Source organism: Centruroides sculpturatus, unplaced genomic scaffold (genome assembly GCF_000671375.1).
Source record: "Centruroides sculpturatus isolate CEXI.00-Female unplaced genomic scaffold, Cexi_2.0 scaffold960, whole genome shotgun sequence".
Taxonomy (NCBI): domain Eukaryota; kingdom Metazoa; phylum Arthropoda; class Arachnida; order Scorpiones; family Buthidae; genus Centruroides; species Centruroides sculpturatus.
The window spans coordinates 182,269-193,583 of record NW_019385621.1 but is presented as its reverse complement, the minus strand read 5'-3'; the positions used below and the strand labels follow the sequence as shown (position 1 = coordinate 193,583).

Here is an 11,315-nt window from a genome sequence, read left to right as displayed (position 1 = left end):
AGAGTTAAAAGCGAGGAAAATTTCATTGAAAAGAATTTCAAATGTTTACAACTGACTATTGCTGTCCTCGAGCCATACTTACGCCGCAAAGCAATAACAGCGCTCACAGTGGCAGAAATATTAATTACGCCACATTCGTAGCGTTAAAGCTATTGTTAGCTGAGAGACCAGCATGTGTATCGACTCTAGTATGAATATTAACATGTATGAATAAAACAATTAAAAACATTTACTCGCTATTTTTTATATTAATTAATTAAGCACAACATTTATGAATATAAACATATTTTTATCTGAATTTCTAATTGTTGAATTTTTATTCCAGTGCAATGAGACAGGCAGCGTAAGATAAATGCTCTTATTATAGCCTTAAAATTGTTTGATATTAGTTTTAATAATTAATTTATAATTTATTTGTAGGAAATCCTTAGACAACATTCTAATCTTGATGTAAGTTACTTTTTTTTAATTTATTGTTAAAACAAAATTCACATTATTCTTATGTTACAGTGTACGCTATAACATATAATTTTTAATTTTCTCGGCTGTTATATATAACAGAAAAAAGGTCAAAAAATGACCCCCATGATTTTTACATTTTTCGACGCGGAAACACCGAAAAAATTCGGGTGTTTTTTTCTGTATGTACGGATATTAGTGTGTATTCACACGATTTCGTTTACCCTATTTAAAGCTTAATAAATCCTGTGCTTTTTGTCGAAAATTTCTGAAATTTTGCAGAGATGTTTGTTTATTAGGGAGATTGATGATATTAAGTTTTGGTGATTAAAGGTAGAGGGGTGAGGAGATAAAGGGTGTCGTGTGTATGTCCAGTAGGATTAGACTTGATGACGATTTTACTCTTTATTAGCATTTACAATTTTTTATAAAACATCTCTAATTTCAAAATTAGGCTTTTTTTTCCATTTTATAATAGTTAAAAATATAAAACGTTTTTTAAATAAAATATGATAAGAGATGGTGCTATCAAATGCTGCCGGGAAAGTTAAGCAACTCGTTGCAGGATTTTCGAATTTAGAAATATTTATTATAAAATTTATTAATTATAAATTTAATGTAGAAAATCGAGTTCAAAACTTATGATTTAAGTTACTTTGTCTGAGACTGAAATGATAAAGAAATTCTTTAATTCAGATTAGATCGGATGAAAAATCCGGATAATGTAAAATTTTGGAAAGTCAAACTGTTAGCTGATAGGGAACTACATAATTTCAGTATTGAAAGCGGTAACGTACAGTACATTTTATATTTTATATTGCGGCCAAAAAAGACTTTTTGGAGAAAATATAGGCCTATATGTTATCATACATTGGAATACACTTATAATACCGTATTATGTGCCAGAAATTTACACAACTTTGTTATGGAATAGGCTATGGTCAAGCTATTTCATAAAATAGTAAACAATTTTGGTTATTGAATTTTATTTTACTTTTTAATTAAAAATAAATTTTAACAGCTAAAGTCGTCTGTTATTTTACTTTCTGTACTTTTATCCGAATGTGGATTAAATATGAATTTTAGATAATCACTTTCTGATGAACGCGTTTACACTGTAGTAATTTTTCATAATTTTGTCTATCTCATAAACAAAGTTAATGATCTTCGTTGATTTTCAGCATACAACAGAAAGTTTGATCGTTAAATATATTAATATAATAAATATTTTGATACTAAGTAGTCGTAATTAATGTACCCGTGTTCAACACGTTACTAGGATATACCAAATGTCGGAATATCAAATTCTGTTGTATTTGGACTGCAACCAAATTTTGTAAAGTGACATTTCAGGACACGTGTAAGACATTTTCTAAAAATTAGTACAAAATCTCACCACAATAGCATTTTTAACACTGCAAGCAACAAACATTTTATTTGTACAAGGTACTAATATTATAGAGAAACCTTAGCAATGCAGCATGGGATACTGAGCTATGTGATCCCCATTCTGATGGTGTAAACCAGAAGTTGACGAACAGTGTCTTTAATGTTGTAAATACGTATCTATTACTAATATTACAAATGTTATTATCGATAAGAGAGTTTACGATTAAAAGCAGTGTTGCATGATGTGTTCTAATTAATGGAAATTAAAAAAATAATTGAAAATTATAATGTTCATACGATTTCTGTTTATTTGAACAGTTCACTAAAGAAAACTGCAAAGAGAAAATGATTACCTTTAACAACGTAAGTTTTCAGTTTGAATACTCAATTAAAAGCTTTTATTTTGTAATATAAAAGAAAAGTTTAGATTAATTTATTTTCAATATTATTTTAAATTATTGTGTAATTAAAATTTAATTTTTTTAGAATCACATGGAGAGTGTTATGGGGTGTTTCCAACCAAAGTAATAACATTTTTTTAAAAATCATGCGAATAAAATATTAATTACTGATTTAATATTTATTTAATATTAAATTGATAAATAGTTATATGAATATTTATTTTATTTTTCCGTATTTATTTGAATATCAAAAAGAAATATAAATTTTAAAATAAATCTATTCAATTTTATAAAATAGACAATTTCTTATGTATTAAAAAATATACAAATCAGTGGCGTACCGTGACATTTGATGATAGGGAAGCTGTGTTTCTTTAAGAAGCCGACTTCCAGGGGCAATCAGTAAGCAATGGTCTAGGGTCCATTCGTATTCATTTGTTCGATAAGCCAGTAAAAACCGTAGACTTCTCTAAATGTATTTTTAATTAATAGATTATCTAACGCACTTAATAAATAAGCAAGTTCAATATAATTAACTCTCTTATATTAGATTTAATAGATTCTATACGCCCTCTAAATGCCAATTCTCGCTTCGATAACATCTACTAATTAAAATATATCTATTAGCCGTAACTATCTTGTTATAATTTTCAATATATATTTTATATTGTGTACTAATGTTAAATTCTATTCTATTTTGATTTCCAAATTGCTTCAATTTTACGAAAGAATCGATGCGAGATTTAGGATTTTCGTGTCTTTTGCCAGCTTTACTCAAATTATTTAAATCGTCAAAGCCAATCTCATTCTACACACTAATTTTATTTGAAAATAGTAGGCAAGGCCAACAAAACAAATTTTGCATTTTTATGCATCCACAAAGCCATTTTATATCTTCATAAATTTTATCATGAAAATGTCGAACAAATTTTTTCTTTTTCATTATATGGTCTCGAGCCAAAACTTTTTGAAATAAATTTTCGATATCACAATTACATTCTAAATTGCTAGCTATAATATAAGGGCTAAAATTAAAAATAAAATTATAAAAACTTACTTGTTAAAATAAAATGTGTGATGATATACAATTATACATACCTGGTACAAAATATTCAATTGTATGAATATACTTTTAAAGAAAATTATAAATAAATATAGTTTTGTGAAGAAATGTACATAAAAATAACATAAAATAGTCTTTACTTTTTAAATATTAAAACAATCCACCTAGTTAAAATTGCTCCCTACCAGTGGCTCGTGGATGGAATCAGAGACTGTCTTGGTAGGTGTGCGGTGCGGTGCATGCTTGCAAAATCCCGAGGGTGCCAATACCGGTTAATGTCTCTTTTGTCTCATCACTAGTATATCTCAAAGGACGCGACAGGGTTGTTGAAAATTTTAAACGTTTCTCATCATAGCTGTAAAAATCTAAACTTGTTAAACTTAAAAGTCATTTGTTTTCTAACTACTGTAATTCATTTTAAGACAAGGTGTCCATGGAAATTTCCAAAATTTACAACTTTTACTCACTTTCATTGAACTGGAAAAATTTCTGTCTTTAGTACATCTAATATTACGAAGAAATCAGTCCCACTGTACTCGGCTAGATATTGGTCCGGTTAGGCTTTTAAGTAAAATTCCGGCTCTTTCATCAGGGTTTTGTTTACGTTCCCAATTCCCTAATCGCTTAATTATTTAACTACTTCTTAAATAAAAATAAGTCGAAACCATTTACTTTGTACTCGAATATTTGTAGTCTTGGGAAAAAAGTGGAAAGACAAATTTTCACGACAACGGATACATAAATCGTAAATTTAATGAAAATAAATTCTAGAGCCTTTTCTGTACCTGGTGCATCTCACTTATTCATTAAATTTAGTTGTAAATGACGCTGTCGAAGTAACGGTTAATTTTTTAACATTATACAAGAATTGTACATGTTTTTTTTCTACATCCCCTTAGAGATGGGATATATGAAATCGTAATATCACTGGTTTAACGTCGAAATCCGTAATATAAAATCGGAGAGCGGAATAAATATATCAAATATTTTAATGGATTTTTTAACTCCTGTCAACTATACGGAATATCGTAAAAACATACCAGTAAATTCTTATCGGTTGGGTTAAGTTATAAATCTACTCGTGATTCACGCAATCGAAATATGTAGTGGGCAGGCGGCTAACAGCCCAGAACCAGTCCTTGATAGAATTGGAATCTTTATATGTGTGCAGCTTTCACCCAAGGTCGTAGGCTTCCACCGGCTAAACCGGGTGAGGTTGGTGCTCTGTAAAGCGCATGCGCAGATCTGGCTTTTCGTAATCTGAAAATACAGGAGATTCCACTCTGCTACTAATATTCTAATATACAATAGCAATTTTTTTTTCCACGTGTAGTATAGAAATTTGCAATATGATACATAATGCGGTTATAATAAAATATTGTGCGATTATTTTCATATAATTAAAATTAATATTTATTTATTTTTTAGAGAATACGAGGGAAGCGGCGCTTCCAACGCTTCTAATGACGGCACGCCACTGATACAAATGATTTTATTTATAACAACTTTTACAATCAAAGTACTCTTTTCATTTACAGAAATGCTTTAAAAACTGGACAGATTTAAACAGTCTGAAGATATTAAAATTTCAATAATTTGTTGAATTTAATTGCTGAAAATTTGGTTTAGATAATGTTAAACATTTATAAAATAATTGTAAAGCTTTAAAAAATAAATGTTATTGCAAATATTATAACTTATGTTTTATTATATATGAATAGTCTAAGAGATGATTCGGTTTTATCTTTCATTACATCGGTTCCCAAACTAGCGAAAGCTATCGATTCCTTCAATAATCAAAAAATGTTTCTGGATCCTTACACATATATATTCCTATGTATATGCATATATACGTTTGTGTGTTGAAAGCGCTCTGTCAAGGAACTTCTATACAAACTAATTACATTGAAAATAAGTAATTTCCCGCATGATTTGGACGAATTTTCTTTATTAAGAGCCAATTTTAGCAGAAATTTCTATCGAGAAGCATCGTTTTTGGCAAATTTCCCTCATGTTTCCTTGTTTTATATAATCAAATCGAGCCAAATCATTATATTAGTATATATTGTTTAAAAAATTAACACACAACGTCCGTCAGGTACTGTACAAGTTTCGTTTTTTTTGTGCCTAACAGGTGAAGGGATCGCTTCTTTCCTTCAGTCTCAGCCTCAATTCTATCGCGATACGACAAAGTCTCGCAATGTATTCGTTTAGTTAAATACAATTGTAATATATTTTTCAAGAAATGTTTGTTTGTTTATTTAATTTCACAATAGAGTTTTTTAGATGTATTATATTGCTTATGTACTCGTCGTAGTTCTAAAACTGTAATAAAGAAGAATACGATAGAAATAGTAATAAACTTCTCATACGTACTTAATTTTAATTATACAAACGTATCTACATAAATTAAAACATCTAAACCAGGGGTGTCCAACCTTTTTGTTTCTCTAGGCCGCATTGGAGGAAGTCAAGGAGTTCGGGCCACAAGTACATATAATATATATTTATGGCCGAATATACAAGTATATTTAAAAATTAACATGTCTAGACTATAATAATAACTGTTAAAACTTTATCAAGAAAAAAGATATTTTAAAAATTACTTCTACAGACACTTTCAATTTTTTCTTAGAAATAGATAAATTCATTTATTATAAAAGAGACAAACGGAAATTTATTTGAAAAACACAAGTATTTGTTATATTTGTGTCTCTAATTAATAAAAAGCGACCAAACACCATTTTAAAGTGCATTTTTATTTACGTAATATAAATAATATGTAGCCCAAAAAGTAGCCAAAGCGCCAAATGATGTTTTTTACGTCAAACAAAAAAAGCAGCCACATTTTGCGCAATGTAGCCCAATCTTGCAACGTTGGAAAAAAACTAAATAAACTGTAGTTGTGAATCAAACGATTATAGACCCAAGTGCAGGGAAAGGAGAGAAAGAACAAAAGATAAAAAAGTGAGAAAGGTTGGAAAATTAAGGGTCATATTTGTTTAATAAAAGATCTATTTAACCTTTCTCACTACTACATGTTTTGTCCTTTCTCATCTTTCCCTCCTTTTCCGAAATTTGGGTCTATAATCCTTTGAGTCACAACTCCAGATTTATTTAGTAATCCTTCTGCATTTATGCATTCCAAGTACTGTATTTGAAAATACAGGTACTGTAAGGTCTCTTTTTATGCGGATTATTTTTATGCGATTTTGAAGTTGTGCGGTTTGTATTTCATCCAAAAATTTCTTGGACAAACATACATATAGGCTTGTTTAGAAAGCCCGCGTATAGACAGTCTCCAAAAATCGTGGAACGCTCAAAGCTCACTCCATTTGTTCCACTGACATATAACGTTTATGGATGTAAAGGACAGCTAGATCTACCTTAATCGCTTTAGTTCCTAGCAATTTTTGATATAAATGTAATTAAACATAAAAAATACTTAAAACTAAAAAAAACGAAAGAAATGCGTTAATTTTGAAGAAAAAGCTTCAAAGTTTAACTTCCTTTGTCTCGCCCTTCTGTGAAATTTAACACCGATGAGTCATTGTTTACACATCTGGATGACCTTGAACACAGCTGGAGTTGGATTTCCCGGGGCATTCTCATAGACGTCGCGGGAGGACAAGGGTTTAAAGTAGGGTGAACACTAGCTGGCCGTATATTTTTAAATATTTTTTAAAAATTTGGAGACTTAAAAAACATTCCAAAAATTCAAAAAAAAAATTCAAAAATGGCCTTAAGGACCGTGTTTTATGTAACGCTATGTAACCTGCCCGAGTTAACTCGGGCGAGGAACTAAAGGGGTTTTAATTAACTCTTCACATCCAGATGTCAGTGATTTGTTTTTAGAGTGAGCTTTTGCAATTCGGGGATTCCCCTTGTACAGTACATGATACATACCATCGACAAGTCGCTATTACATCATTCTGAGTTTCGCATTGAAAGGTATAAACTGTAATTGTTTTGAAATTAAATTTTATTTTAGCGGTGTTTTGTTCATTTTTATAATAAGTAGCGAGTTTAAATTTTGCTGATTTCAAGTTGCAGTATTAAGCAGCCTATTTCTTTTAATTTCTGCAAACTTTTTATGCGGTTTTAAGTTAATTTTAACTCGTTGTTTTGGTTTTATGCGATTTTAGAAAATTACGGAACGTATCCCTACTTTTTCAAGGCAAAGTCTTTTTTTATGCGAATTTTTTATATGCTCTTTTCTGTAGAACGTATCCACCACATAAAAAGAGACCTTACAGTATTTCCTTTACACTCAAAAATAAAATATGAATAAAGGTTTACAGTTTTGTGAAACTTCTTTTCTGAGTTTATGCCGTTGAAATAGATAAACAATAAAAAAATTAAAACATTTTGTCGGTTTTGTTTACACGTTTATTGGGCCGCATTGGAACTTACCTTGGGCCGCATGCGGCCCGCGGGGCGCGCCAGGGGTGGCCAACCTTTTCAGAAGGCGGGCCAAATTTCAAAAACAATATTTCCTGCCGAGCCACGCACCTATTTTTTTTTTTTAAATTAAAGTAAACAAGCAAGCGTGCTACAGCTTCAACCACATCGTCGCTTTTCAGTAGGTGAGATCGTGGTCAAGCACTTGCTTAGTTTAATGTAAAAAACACAAAAATAGGTATATTTATTTTTTTTGAAGAAAATAAAACGTAACCGAGAATCAAACATATTTATTAGACAATTTAAAAATATTTAAAAGTGAGACATCTGACTTTGCTTTACAGAACTAAGTGTATCAAAATTGATCTCGACTGATGTTGTCGCTACACGCAAACAGTTTTCCAAATGAACATCAGTAATTCGTGTTCTGACTTGTGATTTGATGTACTTCACTCGACTAAAAAGCTGTTCACACGCATAAGTGTTTCCACATAGCGAAACCATCGACAGAGCATGTTTGTAAAACGCAGGATATTTATCCTTGTCCATATACGTTTCATAGAACTCTTCCAAACCAACTTGATGAAATTTCTCCAACGTTTCAGGGTTTACTTACTTATAGAATCGATATGGTAGACAGGCTACTTGGTTAAAGTAGTTTGAACAGTAGTTATAAATATGCTAAATATGTATTTTAACGTCGATTGCAAAATCTCTCCAGATGCATTGGCGATAATAAAACGAAACTACAGAATAACACGTAACTTTGTACTTATGTGTAGGAGCTCGACAGCGTTGCGAGCTTCCCGAAAACGCCGAAGATCACAGAACGTGTATAGTTGAAGTTGAAGTCTCATATTTAATTTTATCAACACTTAGCGTCGGACAAAAAACTAAGTAACCTTGAGTGTCAAATAGCGTGGTATTTGAAATAGCTAAAAATCTATGGATTTTTCCAAAAATGAGAGGTATTTCAAATTTCTCTTAGCTATAATTTAAAAATACACGATACGAATAACTCATGAGGTAATGTTCTTTTGGTGATAAGTTAACATTTACGTTCATTTGACCTAGCTCCGCGGGCCTGGTGTTGGTCACCCCTGCTATAGACCATACCGTGCTCTATGAAAAAACAAGAACACAAATTTTAATTGTATTAGTCTAGCTTACAATTATAAACAAGCTACCATTTATTTCATTAAAATCTTAATTAGACGTTATTATTCACGAAATCAAAGAGATTCCTTGAATCACGTGTTATTTTTTCACGTATTCATTGATGATAAAATGTTTCGAGACATTTCCCTGCATGTTGTTTCTCATGTATCTTAAGGTCCTGCAAGTTTGTTTATTTTTGATTGCTTATTAAACTTTTAAATTACATCCCTCGCAATAAAAAAACAGATAAATTAAAATACTTCAGGGCTAACTTAATTTTTTATATGCAATTTATTTATTTTTAATTGTAAGATTAACAATTGTTTAATTGTCATCGTCAATCGTTAATTCATTTGGAATTTTCTTTTCGTTCCTTTTTCATATTTTCTGTAAAAATATAATTACTAATTTGCTATTTTTATACAAAATATTTTTAGTAATAATTCATACAGTAACAAATACGTGTATAATAGTTAAAAATTCATCTTACCTTTACACTTTTGAAAAATGATCATACCTTGCTTCATCAACTAATTAAAATAAATTGATTATGAGTTACCATTAGAAATTTAATAATAAAAATGTTTTAAAGAGATAAAAACCTTTTCAAAAATGATTTTCTTGTTGCTTTCGCAGTCTTCAGCTTCAACCTATTAAAAAAAATTTTATTAAATATTGTATTGTTAACTAGCAGATGAGCCCGGCGTTACCCGTGGAAAAAATAACAACAACAAAGGTTAAGATTATTAGATTATTTCGTACTTCTAATCTTTCCATTTATTTACTCATATATTTAAACTCGGCACCCTCGAAAACCACTTAAAACATGGCTCTCGGGTAACTTCGTATTATACAATTTTCCTATTGGAATGCCATCATACCTCTTGTTCAATAGAAAGGAGACTGTTGCAGAAGAGGTCAAAGTAATTCGATCAAAAGTAGTCGTTGATTTCTTCCCGGAAGAGACAATGGTCAACGACTGTTAATTAATACTGGTCTACTATTAATAACTGAAGTGATTCGTGTTGGATGGGTTGTGATGGCCGCGAACGTAATCGAAGTTATTAATCTTAATGTCCGAAAGACTTCATATGATTTATTTAAAGTAGGGGGTTAATCTCGAGAAAGGTGGTAGGTTGACAAAAGTCAAGACCAGATACGGTTAGGAGCAGGAGGCCCAGATTAACTATATAAGAACTTCCGGTTGTAACGTGACTTCCGGTTTTTACCTGAAGTCACGTTACATCAATTCAAAATTTTTCCCTGAACGAAGTTACATAGATAACCGGCAACGACTCTATTTCTAACAGGAAAACTATGAAGTACAGGAGTAAGACACCACTAAAGGAATTGAGAATATTGTGACGAAGAGTTGAAGTCCGGCATTGTGACAATGTCACAATAAATAATCGCTCGTTAGAATTATTTTGGCTTATTTGGTTAGGGCAAGGCGACACGTGAGCGACGTGCCGGAAGGTATGCATCCCGGGAAGACTTTTATGGGAAGCTAGATTCTGTTTGGGTGTTACTAACGTGAAAAAACCCGAAAAACTCCAGCCCGTTGGCCATGCCCGAACCCCCAACTAACTAACTACCAGAGTTCGGTGGTTTTATCCACTCGGCTACTGGAGGGCGCATATTAGAATTTAGGAAGTACCGGTTTAGAAATGAAAAAACTCGAGTTGTTAAAGTGGAAAATTAAATTCTTATAGTGTTTTCACAGAATAACATTTTCCCTTCCATGCAGTCCACAACATTAGCAGGAAACGACGTCAGATAAGAGGAATTCGTACATAAATAAGTTTTCTTTATTATTAACTGTATTTCAGAATATTTTCTTACGATTTACACGTAACGTAAAAAAAATTGAAGAAAATGTAATTGCTGATTTACATCCTATTCAAACATTCTATTTGCTTATTTACAGGTATCGCCATCTATTGGCACTACGTGTGAATTAGCAAATCGAAGTTTTTAATTTACTTAAATTTTTTTGCCAATAGATGGTGCTAAGTGTAAACCAACAAATCAAATGAAGATAGAAATTAATTCAATCCAATTCAAAAATCCAATAGATATTTTGGGGTGGGATGTACGACATTATCTAAGTTAGGGGTAAATAAACTCAACTGCCGAGTTTCGTAACAATTGGTCGAACGGCATAGGAATGTATAGCGAACAAACAAACATTCTCATTTATATATATATTATATAATAAATATTGATACATTATTATATATATACTAGACATTTGTTTGTTTTATTTATTTATTTATTTATTTTACCATTACAACAACTTAATGTTATTTAATTTTCTCCACGAATATATATTGTAACGTATTTGTATTGTTTATCTCCTGGTAATGCTCCATGCGGGGCCAGGAATGTACTGTAGTTGACAGTACATAGCAAATAAAAATGGATGAATGAATGAATGAATATAC

General features: G+C 31.0%; 1 long non-coding RNA gene across 2 annotated transcripts; it reads left to right on the top strand.

The window, feature by feature from the left end:
• Positions 1-323: 323 nt before the first annotated feature.
• On the top strand, positions 324-4,971 carry LOC111640672. 2 transcript variants are annotated; one of them, XR_002759299.1, is made up of 5 exons: positions 324-343; positions 421-450; positions 2,167-2,211; positions 2,335-2,372; positions 4,851-4,971. It is a non-coding gene; the product is annotated as an uncharacterized LOC111640672 (long non-coding RNA). The 2 variants fall into 2 exon arrangements; XR_002759300.1 differs by having other exon boundaries at positions 4,741-4,971.
• Positions 4,972-11,315: the final 6,344 nt, after the last annotated feature.